The sequence below is a fragment of the Heteronotia binoei genome, chromosome 6 (assembly GCF_032191835.1).
Source record: "Heteronotia binoei isolate CCM8104 ecotype False Entrance Well chromosome 6, APGP_CSIRO_Hbin_v1, whole genome shotgun sequence".
Taxonomy (NCBI): domain Eukaryota; kingdom Metazoa; phylum Chordata; class Lepidosauria; order Squamata; family Gekkonidae; genus Heteronotia; species Heteronotia binoei.
Genome location: NC_083228.1, coordinates 13,222,969 through 13,241,645, shown reverse-complemented (window position 1 = coordinate 13,241,645; position 18,677 = coordinate 13,222,969). Strand labels below are relative to the sequence as shown.

Sequence of the window (18,677 nt, the reverse complement as noted above, 5' to 3'; positions counted from 1 at the left end):
CCCCAAGTTTCGAAAAGATTGGACCAGGGAGTCTAATTCTGTGAGCCCCCAAAGAAGGTGTCGATATACTCCATTATAATCAAATAAGGGAAAGCATTTCAAAGGAGTGTGGTCCCTTTAAATGTGATGGCCATGACTCCCTCTGGAGTTCAACTGTGCTTGTCATAACCCTGCTTCTGGTCCCACCCCCAAAAGTCTCTTGGCTCTACCCCCAAATTCTCCAGGCTTCACCCCCAAAGTCCCCAGATATGTCTTGACTCAGACCGGGCAACCCTATACTTTCCTCCAATATCTGGTCCGGTAAATTTCCACAAGGCATAAAAAGCAGGACCAGGAAAGCAACAACAGCAGTCTACTCAAAGAAATTGTGATACGCAAGATGTCCAAAAAAGAATGTTCTGTACTTTTAGCGCAGATGACTTTGCAAAAGTGAGTAATTAGCAACGTATTTAACGGAGTCTCTTTTTTGCACTGATGTTTCTCCCTAAGCACCTAAGACAAGCTGAAATAAGAACATAAGAGAAGCCGTGTCGGATCAGGCCAATGGCCCATCCAGTCCAAAACTGTGTCGCACAGTGGTCAAAAAAACCAAGTGCCACCAAGAGGTCCACCAGTGGGGCTAGAAGCTCTTCCAATTTGCACCCTCCAAGCATCAAGAATACAAAGCATCACTGCCCCAGACAGAGAGCTCCAACACAATACGCTGCGGCGGCTAGTAGCCACTGATGGACCTCCGCTCCATATGCTCATCCAATCCCCTCTTGAAGCTGTCTATGCTTGTAGCCGCCACCACCTCCTGTGGCAGTGAATTCCACGTCTTAATCACCCTTTGGGTGAAGCAGTACTTCCTTTTATCAGTTCTAACCTGACTGCTCAGCAATTTCATTGAATGTCCATGGTTCTCGTATTGTAAGAAAGGGAGAAAAGTACTTCTTTCTCTACCTTCTCAATCCCATGCATTATCTTGTAAACCTCTATCACGTCACCCCGCAGTCGACATTTCTCCAAGCTAAAGAGCCCCAAGCGTTTTAACCTTTCTTCATAGGGAAAGTGTTCTAACCCTTTAATCATTCTAGTTGCCCTTTTCTGTGCTTTTTCCAATGCTGTAGTATCTTTTTTGAGGTGCGGTGACCAGAATTGTACACAGTACTCCAGTAAAAAAGGTAAAGGCAGTCCCCTGTGCAAGCACCAGTCATTTTCGACTCTGGAATGACATTGCTTTCACAACTTTTTCATGGCAGACTTTTTATGGGGTGGTTTGCCATTGCCCTCCCCAGTCATCTACACTTTCCCCCCAGCAAGCTGGGTACTCATTTTACCGACCTCAGAAGGATGGAAGGCTGAGTCAACCTGGGGCTGGCTACCTGAACCAGCTTCCGCTGGGATCGAACTCAGGTCATGAGCAGAGGGCTCGAACTGCAATACTGCAGCTCTACCACTCTGCGCCACGGGGCTCTTTAGTACTCCAGCACTCTTATGTATTTTACAGCTTCATCACAATCTTTCATATAAAGCTCCCATAGGGTAACATATATTCAAAACTGCCTGTCTCCCTCCCAATCCCAGATAGCAGATTTTCAGGTCTCCGTTCTGTACCCAGATCTCAGCTAATACAAGGTGAATGCTAGTTCCCGATATCACACAAACCCCCAGATGACAGCTTTAGATTCACACTTTACTAACGCCTTAGCAAGATTTCCATACATATAACCCAATTACACACATATTGGAGACGGCTTAATGTTATCTCTGTCTTTGGCTGGGTACGGAAAAGCCATAAACATCTTCTTCTTTTTTAAGAGGGTAGCACAAAAGCAGTCCGCTGACAAAAGTGATTTAGATCTCCTTCCGATGGGAAAGCAGCGTAAACCCTAGTTTAAGAGGAAGCAGAAATAATGAGTCCGGCTTATCAGCTCGCCGATGTAGATTGCAGGGGAAGGGTTCCCGTTAACTGGAAAGGTGTCATTTGGAAGAAATGCCTGAGCCCCCTCATTATTGCAGACATACTGGAAATGTACCGAGAGCGTCCCTTCCCTCGACAGGCCCTGAATCGCCGCTTCAAATGCCAATCGAGACAGATTGTCCTCCCACGGACACCGGGGTAAGCGTGAAGGTACTCCCAGTAAGAGACTGGCAGCAAATGAGTGGAACTGGGGTTGATCCCCCCCGCTGGGAGACAGATTCTGGATAGGACTTCCATTTTTAGTTGAGTTACATCCTCAGCAACCGGCAAATTGGAAGACCAGACGGGCTGATCAAAGCAAAGATCCATAATCATTTTTTTTTAATAGTCTCAAATACAGCAAAATCTGTGGGATTCAGCGCTTTCACATGACCAGCCCAGCATGCCGCAGCTACAGACAGAGAGCTATTCAGAAGTGGTTTGTCCAGGCCTCGGATTCAGTGGGAGCTCACAGGAGCGCAGCTCCTGAACCTTTCTGAGAGCTCCACCTCCTCCTTCTGAGAGTTCCACCTCCTTGTCCATTGAATAGTAGGTGCAGCTGCATAACAATCCCTGGATGAGCTCCACCACCTCTTTTTCTACAAAAGGACCCCTGGGTTTCTCACCGCTTGCCTCTGTATCACACTAATCCCCAGGTGGAGGAAGGCCCTCCCCCCACTTCAGGGTCATCAGAAAGCAGCAGATGGAGAGGGAAATGTCTCCTGGACATTCCACTATTCCCCATGGAGAACGATTCCCATAGGCTATAATGGAAAATTGATCTGTGGGTGCCTGGGGCTCTGGGAGGGGTGTGTTTTTTTGAGGGAAAGGCACCAAATTTTCAACATGGCATCCGATGCCTCTCCTCAAAACACCCTCCAAGTTCCAAAGGCTTGGACCAGTGGGTCCAGTTCTATGTGTCCCAAAAGAAGGTGCCCCTATCCTTCATTATTTCCAATGGAGGGAAGGCATTTGAAAAGTGTGCGATCCCTTTAAATGCGATGGCCAGAACTCCCTTTGGAGTTCAGTCGTACTTCTCACACCTTTGCTCTTGGCTCCACCCCAAAGTCTCCTGGCTCTACCCCCAATGTCTCCTGGCTCCACCCCCAAAGTCCCTAGATATTTCTTGAATTGGACCTGGCAACCCTGGACTTGTTTCCCAAATACTCACCATGGCTTAACTTCTAAGATCTCACAAGACTGGGCTAAGCTGGGGTATTCAAGTCAGGGCTCAGCCAAAGTCTAGGTCATACTGGTTTCCTAGTACATCACACCTTCGTCAAGGACTTGAACGTGCTGCTGACGCTAAATATCCTCCATATTGCCCTACTGTAAAAGACTAGGTGATCATAAAATGCATCCTTTAATCCTAAGAAGCATGGAAAGCGTCCTTTTGTCTCCTGGTACACATCATCAAGCCATATTGACAACCACATTATTCATGCTCCGTGGTTGCAGCAGATAATCTATGCAAGTAATTCAGGGCATAACAGTGAAACTACCGCTTTGGCTCCCATATTGGTTATGCTGCAGATGCTAACATGGACACCAAATTTCACCTACATCAGTGAACATTTCTAGATGCAGTAGCACCTCGAGCAAGACATCGGAGAATTCTTATATAATGGGGGTTTCCAGAAAGACCATTTGGTGGTGTGGGAGGAGGGATGGGTGGATTCTGCACAATTTTAAATTTTACCACTACTGGTTCTATGTCAACATAATCTAAATGTCAATTACTTTCTCATCTTGGCCACCGATTCCAAGCAACAAATAAGATTTACACAGAGGGCTTCTCCAAGGAGGAAAATGATTGTTTCTCTAGCTTCAGTGTCTTCTCTCAACTTGTCTGCATATATTCAACCATCTGCAGACTTCGCTAGGGCTTTTTATATTAGGCCACACACCCCTGATGCAGCCAATCCTCCTGGAGCTTACAGTAGGCCCTGCTGGATCAGCACAATGATTCATAAAGTCCACGTCACGTCACGCTGTTGACTGTCTAGGATTCGCAGTAAAACTCTATGGTACCATGAAGTTTTACTATGAATCCTAGAGCGGCTGTGGTGAGACATGCCCGGGGTGATGATGTCACTTCCAGGTGACAGCATCATGCCATCCGTGCAAAGCACGTGCAAGAGAAGAGTCCCCCTCCAGAGTGGCGGAGGGACTTGGCAACCCTACCAATCAGATGTCCGGGTGGAAGGCCTGCGAACAGGCTACAAGAGTCAAATTGTTCCTGCCTCCCAAAACTGGGATACTACCCAGTCCTATCCATAGGGTTGCCAGATTCAGACCAGAAAATTCCTGGAAGTTTGGGGGTGGAGCCTTTGGAGGAGAGGCCCTAAGTGGAGTACAATGCCATGGAGTCCACTCTCCAAAGCATCCATTTTCTCCAGGGAAATTGATCTCTGTAGTCTGGAGATGAGCTGTACTTTTGGAAGATCCCTCTTGGAGGCTGATATCCCTACCTAACCTCCCTAACCATAATCCTCCTTGAAAGCCAACTCAACTCGTGCCTTGGGTCCTTGGGTGCTTGGAAGAAAGTCAGGTATATAAACATCTTAAATAAGTAAACCTTCACTACATCCCAGAGCACTGAATTCTATGCATAAATTACTCTTCAACTGGCATAGTACTCTCTTTAAGTTTGTTCCAAGTCTATCACCAATTGTCTTTGTTGGACACCCAGGAGTTCTAGTATTATGAGAGAGGGAGATGAAGACCATAGATTCATACCCCACCCTTCCCTCTGAATCAGAGTCTCAGAGCAGCTCACAATCTCCTTTATTTTCTTTCCCCACAACAGACACCCTGTGAAGTGGCTGGAGCTGAGAGAGCTCACCCAGAAGCTGCCCTTTCAAGGACAACCGCTGCAGGAGCTATGGCTGACCCAAGGCCAAGTAGCTGCAAGTGGAGGAGTGGGGAATCAAACCCGGTTCTCCCAGGTAAGAGTCTGCACAGTTAACCACTACACCAAACTAGCTCTCTAAACACGTAAGATCTTTGGTTATAACAGCCACACGGAATACAAAGAAATCAATTTATCTATTCCTCTCCTTGCCATAGAAAAGATGTCAGAAAAAAAAAAATCCATGCAGAGATATTTGCATCCTTCCAAAGATAAGGGGCAATTTGTTTCCAGCACTGATATTGTATCTGAAGAAGCAGGAGAAACAGTTTTTTTATTCCATGTACATATGCGATGCACTCCAAAATATTGAATGGAAGGGGGGGATAAGTAAACAATCGAAGATAATTCCTTGGGAAATTCTTTTCATCTCCAGCTTCGTTGCCTTGACATTTGGATTGTTGTTACACATTAAACGCTTATGGTTTATTGCAAAACAGCTGCGGATGATATTTAACCTTTGGTTACCTCCACCAATTAGAACAATCAAGTAATATTTCACAACTGGGCTGCTGGAAAGCATTTCTGGGACGACACTGTTTAGAGACCTTTTCTTTCTCCGCTGAAAATGTCGGCTAGAGCGCTGCAGAGGAGGGGGAAATCCTCGATCTCGGCAAAAGAATTAAGGAGCAAACTGAGTTGAATCCAACCAGCTTTGCAGCTGCCAAAAAAAGAGAACCACTAATGCCCTTTGGAGAAACTGACTAACCGCACTTATACCGCTGTGAGCATTGGTTCCAGATAATATGAAGTGAATGATCAGATGAAGGCTGACACCGAAACACGGCTTTGTAAACCTAGGGAGCGTGTTATCAGCTGAACTTCAAATCAGCTACAGGTATAAAGACATTGCCTCAATTTTCTTCAAAGTAACCTTGACGTTGTTGGCAACATCATGACTGATTTGGAGAGGCTTTTTTTGCATCTATCAGAACTTTGCACCTTTTGGAGTCTTCGTTCTGAGTGGACTCTTTCATTAAATTGTAAATTGGCAATTGCCTTCATGTAAATGTATATTGTAAACTGCAAGAATGTTTGCTGTACATTATAAACTATGTAGTGCTAAGCACTGAAGATAATGAGACATCCTGCATTTATTGCATCTTGTTTTCAGAAGTATTTTCTGCAAAGGAGGAAATTACTCTTTGACTGACATAGTACTCTCTTTAGTTTGTCCCAAGTCTATCACCAATTGTCTTTGTTGGACACCCAGGAGTTCTAGTATAATGAGAGAGGGTGAAAAAGAAGAAGAAGAAGAAGATGATGATGAAGACCATAGGTTTATACCCCACCTATTTCTCTGAATCAGAGTCTCAGAGTGGCTCACAATCTCCTTTATCTTCTTCCCCCACAATAGACACCCTGTGAGGTGGGTGGAGTTGAGAACTTCACATAGCTAATTTATTCTTTAGTAGAACACGGTTCTCCCCTGTTCCTAACCTCACTGTGTCCGTCCCTCTTGGTTTGCCAAAAAAAAGAGAAGCGGGAAGTCTTCACTTAGGGTTTCCTGCTCTAAGTTACGACATTCCTAGAGATTTGGGGGTGGAGTCTGGAGAGGGTGGGGTTTGGGGAAGGACCTCTGCAACATACAATGCCCTAGAGTTCACCCTCCAAAGCATCCATTTTCTCTATTTAAAAAGACAGCAAATTTATACCTCGCCCTTCTCTCTGAATCAGAGACTCAGAGCGGCTCACAATCTCCTCTATCTTCTCCCCCCACAACAGACACCCTGTGAGGAGGGTGGGGCTGAAAGGACAACTCCTGTGACAGCTATCGCTACCCCAAGGCCATTCCAGCAGCTGTAAGTGGAGGAGTGGGAAATCAAACCCAGCTCTCCCAAATAAGAGTATGCACACTTAACCACCACACCGAACTGGCTCTGGAAGTCCCCTGTGCAAGCATTAGCTACACATGGGGTAACGTCACATCACAACATTTTCTTGGCAGACCGTTTTACGGGGTGGTTTGTCATTGCCTTCCCCGGTCATCTACACTCCCCCCCCCAGCAAGCTGGGGACTCATTTTACGGACCTCAAAAGGATGGAAGACTGAGTCAACTTTGAGCCAGCTACCTGAACCCAGCTTCCACCGGGATCAAACTCAGGTCATGAGCAGAGCTAGGACTGCAAGACTGCAGCTTTGCCACTCTGCGCCGTGAGACTGCATTTTCTCGAGGGGAACTGATTTGGTCCCCACTTCATCACAGCAGGGAGATTTTGGAGAGGCGCATTCCGAGGTAACATGGAGATGTCACCCAGAAGTGATGTCAGCATGCCAGCAACGTCAGAGGCAACACTCTTGTTTGGGGGTAAAACTCTTGGGAGCTTTTTTTGGGATTTGAAACCATAGAGTTTACCCCAAAACTAGAACATTGCCGTGCAACATGATCTGAGTGAAGACATCACTTGGAAGTGACGTCACTGTGGCGGGAACATCACGTGATGTAGTCACTGTTTGTGGGTGGCTGAGGCCCCCAAATGTGGAGGAACTCCGGCCGGGACCTGGGAGCTGGCAACCCTAGATTTGATCTCTGTAGTCTGGAGATCGACTGTAATTTCAGGAGATTCTCAGGCTCCGCTGGAAGGCTGGCAACTCTCTCCTGAATAACAAACAAGCTACACCAAGGATCACGGGATTCAAATGGACAAAAGGTACACAGGAGAGGGGCGGGAGCGAAAAAGCCGGCTGTCCGTTTGATGCATTCAAAATAGACTGTGTCACGTTGAAATATCCGGATTCACAAGTTCAGGAACGGCCTTTTTAAGAGGAAAGAAACGATGTTTTGTGCGTCGTTTGCAAAAGCGGATTGTTCGCATCCATAACGCTGTTTATCCAGCTCGAGTTCTTCAGAGAGGCCAGCTTACAGAACTGCCACCCAAAGCGATATCCTGTAAGAACGATGCTACCACATTTCACCTACAGTGAAATGCTAAGCCCATTTGGAAAGCCCCGCGCAGGCAGCACATCCCACTGCTAAAGTAATAAATAATAATGATAAACTTTTATTTATACCGCGCCCTCCCCGCCTAGGCAGGCTCAGGGCGGCTAACAGGACACGGTAAACCATGATACAGATAAATAACAGATAATATAATTAATAATTTAGACAATAAAACCAATCAAAAAGTATGACATTAAAATACAATCGAATGGCGTATAAAATGGCTCGGTATTACTGATCTTATCAGGAGTTGTCTTAAAAAGCTAGTAGGAAGAGGGCAGTTTTGCAGGCCCTACGGAACTGGTAAAGGAGAAAAAAAAATGTTTAGTGAAATTTAGGAGGAGGTAATGAGACCGGGTATGTGACCGTTAAATGGTTGGTTCAATGCATGGAAGAGGTGAAGTTGCAGTGATTATAGCCCTTTATTGTGATAACAGGAAGGGCTCTTTTTCTAGCAGGAGCTCCTCTGCATATTAGGCCACGCCCCTTGATGTAGCCAATCATCCTGGAGCTTACAGTAGGCTCTGTACTAAGAGCTCTCTAAGCTCTTGGAGGATTGGCTACATCAGGGGGGGCATGGCCTTATGCAGAGGAGCTCCTGCTAGAAAAAGAGCCCTGGATAACAGCATTGCAGCAGTTAAACTAAAAGACTGCTAAAAGGGGACAAGGGGTCCAAATATACACAGAGACAAAGTGCCGTGCTGGAACGCCATTTGATCATTTGAACCAGCAGGGGGCTGGTGATTGGTCTGGGGAAGCAGGGATTTGGATCCTGCTTCCCATTGTTCCCCATCTCCAATGAGCCCGGCAGGGACTGCCTCAAATACAGAGTCCACATACACAACAGTGACCCTACCAAACAATGGGATATGAAGGTGGAAATGCATGTATCAAGATACACCATGTATGATGCCTGTTTATAAATAATAAAAAGGTAAAGGTAATCCCCTTTGCAAACACCAGTCGTTTCCGACTCTGGGGTGACGTTGCTTTCACGTTTTCATGGCAGACTTTTTAGGGGGTGGTTTGCCATTGCCTTCCCCAGTCATCTATACTTCCCCTCCAGCAAACTGGGGACTCATTTTACTGACCTCGGAAGGATGGAAGGCTGAGTCAACCTCCAGCAGGCTACCTGAATCCAGCTTCCGCCGGGATCAAACTCAGGTCGTGAGCAGAGCTTAGGACTGCAGTACTGCAGCTTTTCCACACTGTGCCCCGGGGCTCTTTTATAAATTATAAATTATTTTACAAATAATGCAAACATGCAAATGAGTTCCTGTTGGGCTTATTCTAACCACTGCTGAATGACCAAAAAAAAAAAGTTTGAATATGAATGTTTATAAATTATACAACCATTCAAATTCAAACTTTTTTGGGGGGGTCATTCGGCAGTGGTTAGAACAAGCCCAATGAGAACTCATTTGCATATTAGGCCACACCCTGACTCCAAGCCAGCTGGAACTGTGTTCCTTCCAAACAAAAAAAGCCCTGAGGACAATAAAAAAGAAGCCTCTCATTTCTGAGGAAAAGGTACCCGTATCCATGGAGACTAGCTTGGTTACAACCAATGAGATACAGTACTGGTGTTCAGGGCAGGGCTTGAATGCTGTGCGTAGGAACAAGCTTGGAGACAGAAGTGGCCAGGGCTTTTGGGGTAGAAAAAGCCCAGCTGGAGCTCATTTACATATTAGGCCACACCCCCTGACACCAAGCCAGCCGGAACTGTGTTCTGGGGCGTTCCTGCTCAAAAAAAAGCCCTGGAAGTAGCAATGAAATGCAGAGCTTCCCTTTCTCTTTGGTCTGGGTAATCCATAGATCTGTAACTTATCCATGGGTGGGTTCTAATGGCCAGAGTCTCAAGATAGGATCTGGAAAACAGAATTCATGTATGAAACACACTGACTTGAATAGCCCAGGCTAGCCCGATCTTGTCAGAACTCAAAAGCTATGCAAGGTTGGTCCTAGTTAGTGACTCGTGTTCCCTCTAAGCTGAGTTAGTGTGAGCTAGCTCACAATTTTTTTAGCCTCCAGCTCACACAGTTTTGTCTCAGCTCAGGAAAAATGGCCCCGGAGCAAACTAATGTATGCAGGAGCTCACAACTTTACTGCCGATAGCGCACAACTTAGCAGCTCACAAAGTAGAATTTTTTGCTCACAAGACTCCACAGCTTAGAGGGAACATTGTTAATGACCACTAAGGAATATCAGGGTCACTACACAGAGGCAGACCATGGCAAGCCACCTGTCATGAATTAACAAAAAGGCGCAGTAGTCAATCAAATTTGGGCTCAAGCAACCTCCCTTTTCAATTCCCACACTACCTCCACATCATGTTTACAGTGCAGCAAACTCACATTCTTTGTTACAACTGGCTTCTCCCAAATTTTGTTCCATTTCTGTTAGCAGACCCCTGAGATAGATGATGGATGGATGGATGGATGGATGGATGGATGGATGGATGGATGGATGGATGATAGAGGATGGATGGAGAGAGAGAGAGAGATGATGATGATGATGATGATGATAGACAGACGGATGGGCAGATGATAGATAGATAGATAGATAGATAGATAGATAGATAGATAGATAGATAGATAGATAGATAGATAGATGATAGATAGATAGGGGAGGGACAGTGGCTCAGTGGTAGAGCATCTGCTTGGGAAGCAGAAGGTCCCAGGTTCAATCCCTGGCATCTCCAAAAAAGGGTCCAGGCAAATAGGTGTGAAAAACCTCAGCTTGAGACCCTGGAGAGCCGCTGCCAGTCTGAGAAGACAATACTGACTTTGATGGACCAAGGGTCTGATTCAGTATAAGGCAGCTTCATATGTTCATATGTAGATAGATAGATAGATAGATAGATAGATAGATAGATAGATAGATAGATAGATAGATAGATAGATAGATAGATAGATAGATAGATAGATAGATAGATAGATAGATAGATAGATAGATATAGTCGGACAGACAGACAGGCTAGATGGAATGAAGAAAGCTCTTTTCCTCCTGCAAAAAGGGTCAAATCTTGGAAAGATTAATGCAGATAGAATTTTGATTTCAATGTAGATAGCGATACTTATCTCTTGCAACTAATTAAGCGCTTACCTAGGTGTTTTGGGGGTTTTTTTTATTAAAGAAAAGACGGTTAACAGGGAATAAGTTATTTTATTTATTTGTTTATTGACACCAAACAAAAAAAGTGTTATGTGGTAGAATGTTCGAGCAAGCATGAGGGCTTTTTTGAACACAGTGTGTACGCTTCCTGAAAGATAATTGTGCAGGTAGGAAACCGCTTCAGCGGCATTCATCCAGGCCGTTTTAGAAATATGCAGCTGCTTTCCCCCCAGAACCCGACACAATAAAAAAAAAAAAATCCCCATCGAGTTTGATGCCAGAAATATATTTCTGTTGAAGATGGGGATGAGTGTTCTCCTTCTGTACTCCGTTTGAGGATGAGTTACAATAGAAAAGCCCAGCGAGGGATTTCATACTAATAAGTCACGCAGAAGACTCCGAGTCATATCATAAATCATAAGCCACGTATGCCGCACGGCACATGGGGAAACATTTTATGCACAAATTGCAGAGTGGCAAAAATGTGTAAAAGAACAAAAAAAAATAATAATGGGGGTGTTGGGTGTTCTTTTTCTTTAAATAGCTAAAGGTACTTGCATCAACAAAATCTAACAGACATAGGCACGCACGCCGAGCAGGTTAACACAACATTTTGGTTTCAATGCCTTTGATCGCAAAGGGCTTTTGTATAAAATCTGAGGGTGCATTTTGCCCTCGGGCTTCAGCTGGAAACAGAACTTCTGCTCCCGAAGTAAAATGCAGATTGACAAAAAGAGCAGCCCGTGTGCTCGCAATTATCCCGCCCCAAATATAACAAAGCAATGGGACAAAAAGCACCAAAGAGCCTGTTATAAATACCAGTTCAGCAAGCGTGTTTGATTGGCAGTGGGGCACGTGGATAGTGGAAGAAAGAAATGCAAGTCCTCGGTCACCTTCTGCAGGGGTCCCCCAACCACCAGGCAGTGGACCAGTACGGGGTCGTGGCCTGGTAACAACAACCAGGCCACGGAGCAAGGCAAAGCAGCTCAGGACTAAAGAGGTAGCATGAAGGAGAAGACGACGACATTGGATTTATATCCCGCCCTCCACTCAAGAGTCTCAGAGCAGCTCACAATCTCCTTTATCTCTCTCCTGCACAACAGACACCCTGTGAGGTGGGTGGGGCTGGAGAGGGCTCTCACAGCAGTTGCCCTTTCAAGGACAACCTCTGCCAGAGCTATGGCTGACCCAAGGCCATGCTAGCAACAAGGTGCAAGTGGAGGAGTGGGGAATCAAACCTGGTTCTCCCAGAGAAGAGAGCTCTGGCTGACCCAAGGCCATTCCAGCAGCTGCAAGTGGAGGAGGGGGTAATCGAACCCGGTTCTCCCAGATAAGAGTCCACACACTTAACCACTACACCAAACTGGCATGGCCTTGCCTCAGAGTGAATCCACGCTGCCTCTTTCGTCTGCCCAGGTCCCAGGCCGGCAGAAGGGGCAGTGCTGCTGTGACCTTAGCCCAGGGGTCCCCAAACCCTGGGCCATAGACCGGTACGGTCCAGGGCCTGTTAGCAACCAGGTCGTGAGTTGTATAATTATTTCATTATATATTACAATGTAGTAATCATAATAAGACAACACTGGATTTAGATTCTGCCCTCCACTTCGAATTTCAGAGTCTCAGAGTGGCTCACAATCTCCTTTCCCTTCCTCCCCCACAACAGACACTCTGTGAAGTGGGTGGGGCTGAGAGAGCTCTCACAGCAGCTGCCCTTTCAAGCTCCTGCCAAAGCTCTGGCTGACCCAAGGCCATTCCAGCAGCTGCAAGTGGAGGAGTGGGGAATCAGACCCGGTTTTCCTAGAGAAGAGTCTGCGCATTTAACCACCACACCAAACTAACAGAAATAAAGTGCACAATTGTATCATCCTGAAACCACCACCACCCCTCCCCCTGGTCGGCGGAAAAACTGTCTTCCACAACACTGGTCCCTGGTGCCAAAAAGATTGGAGACGGCTGCCTTAGCCTACCCCTCATTTATAGACCTCCACTGATCAGCTGATCAGCAGGGGTCTTCAAATGGGAGGGGGAGGCAGAAACAGCCCCAGTCTCCCCCCCCCCATTTAAAGACCCCCCCATGGGGGGGAAGAATGTGGTGTGGGCAGGAGCAGCCTGGAGTGGCAAAACCCCCAGCGTCGTCTCCCCCACTGATCCGTGGAAAAATTGTCTTCCACGAAACTGGTCCCTGGTGCCAAAACAGGTTGGGGGACACTGATCTACTGTGTCCTCGTGGCATTAGGTGGATTCTTAGCTTTCATCCTATGAAGTAGCCTCTGCTTGTGAAAGCTTCTGTCACACACGACATTTGTGACATTAAAGATCCTCTGCCCTGACCAGGATGGCGGAGGCTAGCTTGATCTCATCAGGTTTTGGAAGTTCAGCAGGGCCAGCCCTGGCTAGTCATTGGAGGGGAGGCTACCCCCAAAGTACAAGGTTGCTACACAGAGGCAGGCAATGGCAAGCCGCCTCTGAACATCTCTTGCCTTGCAAATGCTGCAGCGACGCTGAAAGCTGTCTGCAATTCGACGGCACTTCCCACCACCATTGCTAGCAGGGGTGGAATTCTAGCAGGGGCTCCTTTGCATATTAGGCCACACCCCACCCCCGATGTAGCCTGATGTAGCCTTGTAAGCGCTTGGAAGATTGGCTACAACAGGGGTGTTTTGCCTAATATGCAAAGGAGCTCCTGCTCAAATTCCACCCCTGATTATTAGTGACATGTCCAGAATTATTTCAGAGACAGACAGACAGACAGACAGACAGACAGACAGACAGACAGACAGACAGACAGACAGACAGACAGATAGACAGACAGATAGATAGATAGATAGATAGATAGATAGATAGATAGATAGATAGATAGATAGATAGATAGATAGATAGATAGATAGATAGATAGATAGATAGATAGATAGATAGATAGATAGATAGATAGATAGATAGATAGAGGGGGGATGGATGGACGAACGGACGGACAGACAGACAGACAAGGTAGGTGGGTAGATAGATGATAGATAGATGATAGATAGATGATAGATAGATAGATAGATAGATAGATAGATAGATAGATAGATAGATAGATAGATAGATAGATAGATAGATAGATAGATAGATAGATAGATAGAGAGATAGAGGGATAGAGAGACAGATAGAGAGACAGATAGAGAGACAGATAGAGAGACAGATAGAGAGACAGATAGAGAGACAGACAGACAGAGGGGTTTTTTCCCCCTCAAACCTGGCTCTCCCTTGTGATCCAAATCTTTCCAATTTGTATCTGAGCTTCATGCCCTCCCCCCAGTCTGGACAACAGCATTCCATGGTGCCATCTTCTCTTTATCATTCCTATGTTATATGATGTTCCTCAACAGCCCTCAAATAGGAAGTCCCAGCAACATCTATAATTGATGGAGAGGAAAAGAGCGAGCAAAAAAGTTACGAGGAGCCAAAGACGATGTGCTCCTTTCCAAGGGCATACAAAATTAAAGGCAGAGAAACATGTGAGAAAGCCTGGCAAGGCGATATCATGCCAACGGACATCTGTCAAAGGAAAAGCTTGGATTTCCATCATCAGCTGTCAGGAATTCAACACTCCATTCACAATCCCGCCCCCTCCATTCATCAACAGCTACCAGAATATTCCAAAAACAGAGACCAACGGTTTCAGCTGCTGTTTCATAGGCAATTATCTATCATGGCTGAATATTCAAATCTTTACAGACCAAAAAAAAGAAGCAGCATTCATTGACACATTTCCAGATGCAAGGAAAGGGAAAATGAGATGGCTGTATGAGTTGGATGTTGCTAGAGAGGCAGAGAATGATACTAAATATATTTGTGCCTGTCGGGCATACAATATGTTCTGTGTAATATATTAGCATTTATCAAGCACGGCTTCAGTCCGGCTTTCGCCCAGGTCATGGGACAGAGACAGTGTTGGTCGCCCTAGTAGATGACCTTCAACGGCATCTGGATCGGGGTGGCTCGGCAGTACTGATGCTGTTGGACCTATTGGCGGCGTTCGATACGGTCGACCATCGGTTGCTGACTTGCCGCCTCGCCGACGCGGGGATTCAGGGGTTGGCCTTGCAGTGGCTTTCCTCTTTCCTTGAAGGTCGGGGACAAAGGGTCGCGATTGGGGGGGAACTATCCCGGAGGCACTCACTCGACTGTGGGGTGCCCCAGGGAGCGGTTCTCTCCCCGATGTTATTTAACATCTATATGCGACCTCTTGCCCAGATTGCCCGAAGGTATGGGCTGGGGTGCCACCAGTATGCTGATGACACCCAGCTCTATCTGCTTATGGACGGCCGACCGGTCTGCGCTCCAGATAAGAACATAACATAAGAACATAAGAGAAGCCATGTTGGATCAGGCCAACGGCCCATCAAGTCCAACACTCTGTGTCACACAGTGGCAAAAAATTTTTATACACACATACACTGTGGCTAATAGCCACTGATGGACCTGTGCTCCATATTTTTATCTAAACCCCTCTTGAAGGTGGCTATACTTGTGGCCGCCACCACCTCCTGTGGCAGTGAATTCCACATGTTAAACACCCTTTGGGTGAAGAAGTACTTCCTTTTATCCGTTTTAACCTTTCTGCTCAGCAATTTCATCGAATGCCCACGAGTTCTTGTATTGTGAGAAAGGGAGAAAAGTACTTCTTTCTCTACTTTCTCCATCCCATGCATTATCTTGTAAACCTCTATCATGTCACCCCGCAGTCGACGTTTCTTCAAGCTAAAGAGTCCCAAGCGTTTCAACCTTTCTTCATAGGGAAAGTGCTCCAGCCCTTTAATCATTCTAGTTGCCCTTCTCTGGACTTTCTCCAATGCTATAATATCCTTTTTGAGGTGCGGCGACCAGAACTGCACACAGTACTCCAAATGAGACCGCACCATCGATTTATACAGGGGCATTATGATACTGGCTGATTTGTTTTCAATTCCCTTCCTAATAATTCCCAGCATGGCGTTGGCCTTTTTTATTGCAGACGCACACTGTCTTGACATTTTCAGTGAGTTATCTACCACGACCCCAAGATCTCTCTCTTGGTCAGTCTCTGCCAGTTCACACCCCATCAACTTGTATTTGTAGCTGGGATTCTTGGCCCCAATGTGCATTACTTTGCACTTGGCCACATTGAACCGCATCTGCCATGTTGACGCCCACTCACCTAGCCTCAACAGATCCCTTTGGAGTTCCTCACAATCCTCTCTGGTTCTCACCACCCTGAACAATTTAGTGTCATCCGCAAACTTGGCCACTTCACTGCTCACTCCCAACTCTAAATCATTTATGAACAAGTTAAAGAGCATGGGACCCAGTACCGAGCCCTGTGGCACCCCACTGCTTACCGTCCTCCACTGCGAAGACTGCCCATTTATACTCACTCTCTGCTTCCTATTACTAAGCCAGTTTTTGATCCACAGGAGGACCTGTCCTTTTACTCCATGACTCTCAAGTTTTCTAAGGAGCCTTTGATGAGGAACTTTATCAAAAGCTTTCTGGAAGTCAAGGTAAACAACATCTATTGGGTCTCCTTTGTCCACATGTTTGTTCACCCCCTCAAAGAAATGTAACAGGTTAGTGAGGCAAGATCTTCCCTTGCAGAACCCATGCTGAGTCTTCCTCAATAACCCGTGTTCATCAATGTGCCTACTCATTCTGTCCTTGATAATGGTTTCTACCAACTTTCCCGGTATTGAAGTCAGACTGACTGGCCTGTAATTTCCCGGATCTCCTCTGGAACCTTTTTTAAAGATGGGGGTGACATTTGCTACCTTCCAGTCCTCAGGAACGGAGGCAGATTTCAATGAAAGATTACAGATTTTTGTTAGAAGATCCACAAGTTCAACTTTGAGTTCTTTCAGAACTCTCGGATGTATGCCATCCGGACCCGGTGACTTATTAGTTTTTAATTTGTCTATCAGTTGTAGGACCTCCTCTTTTGTCACCTCAATCTGACTCAGGTCTTTCAACACCCCTTCCAAAATTAGTTGTTCTGGGGCGGGCAGAAAGTTCTCGTCTTCCACAGTGAAGACAGAGGCAAAAAATTCATTTAGCTTCTCAGCCATTTCCCTATCCTCCTTCAGTAATCCTTTTACCCCATGGTCATCCAAGGGCCCCACTGCCTCCCTGGCTGGTTTCCTACTTCTAATATATTTGAAGAAACTTAGATCGGGCATTACAGGCCGTGGCCGAGTGGCTCAGACTGAGTGGACTGACATTGAATCCTGCGAAGACAGAGGTCCTTTGTTTGGGCCGTCGGGGGCCGGGGGGGGGGAAATCCCCCTGCTAGCTTTTGCCGGTGTCCCGCTGAGGCCGGCGGACAGGGTCAAAAGCTTGGGGGTACTAGTGGAGCCGTCCCTAAATATGGAGGCCCAGATAGCGACCACGGCCAAGTCCACGTTTTTTCATCTTAGACGGGCAAGGCAGTTGGCCCCCTTCCTGGACCCCGACGACCTAGCAACAGTGATCCATGCTACGGTCACCTCGAGGTTGGATTACTGCAATGCCCTCTGCATGGGGCTGCCCCTGTGCCGGACCCGGAAATTGCAGCTGGTGCAGAATGCCGTGGCCCGGCTGTTATTGGGCCTCCCAAGATGGGGGCACATTCGGCCGGGTCTTCGGGCTCTGCACTGGCTTCCAATAATATACCGAGTCCGGTACAAGGTGCTGGTCATTACCTTTAAAGCCCTATATGGCCTGGGACCTGCCTACCTGAGGGACCATCTCTCCCCACACGTTCCCCAGAGAGTACTGAGGTCTGGGACTCAAAATCTTCTCACCATCCCTGGGCCCAAGGAAGTGCGCCTCAAAACAACTAGAGACAGGGCCTTTTCCACAACGGCCCCTATGTGGTGGAACCAGCTACCGGAAGAGGTGAGGGCCCTGCGGGATCTTACTCAGTTCCGCAGGGCCTGTAAGACGACCCTCTTCCGGTTAGCCTACGCCTGACTAGACAAATGTAGCTTTCTAGATCTTAGATTTTTGTGATTATACTGTACAGTTTTAATGTAAAATGTAAAAATTTTAAGGTTTTTAGGTTTTAAATGTTTGAATTTAAATGTATTAATTTGTTCCGATTTTATTGTTTTATTGTTTGTTGTAAGCTGCCCTGAGCCACTTGTGGGAAGGGCGGGATATAAGTTACAGAATAAAATAAATAAATAAATAAATAAATAAATAAAGCACAGCAAGCAGTCCATCCCTGGAAGTAGGGCGCCACTAGAGTGGGGAGGAGCTAGGAGACTGGCTCCTCCCACATCCCCTGGGATGTCATATATCCCAGCGGGCCATGCAAACAACATCCCAGAATCATAGAGCTGGAAGGGGCCATACGGGCCAGCAACACTCTACGCAATGCAAAATCAAGCTAACGCACATTTGGCAAGTGTTTGCCCAGCTGCTGCTTGAAGACCACCAGCAAATATCCAGCTGGTACCTTTCCACCCTTAATTTGAACCCGTTATTGTGAGTCCTATCCTCTGCTGCAAACAGGAACAGCTCCCTCCCTTCCTGGAGAGCCAGTTTGGTGTAGTGGTTCAGTGCGTGTAGTGGTTCAGGTTTGATTCCTCCCTCCGACATACACCTGCTGATGTGACCCTTGGGTCAGCCACAAATTCTCTCAGGGCTGTTCTGCTCAAGAGCAGTTCTGGAAGAGCTCTCTCAGCCCCACCTATTGTCAATTTCAGTGACAATTGTGGGGAGGGGGGGATTGCCACAAAAGCGGGGCTGGGGAAACGGCACTGGCTGCCAGTGG

The 18,677-nt window shown here is 46.6% G+C and overlaps 1 protein-coding gene across 2 annotated transcripts in view; it reads right to left on the bottom strand.

The window, feature by feature from the left end:
• The window catches only part of LOC132573533 (pro-neuregulin-3, membrane-bound isoform-like), a 1,173,232-nt gene that overhangs the window by 920,872 nt on the left and 233,683 nt on the right, over nucleotides 1-18,677 (bottom strand). The window lies entirely within an intron of this gene.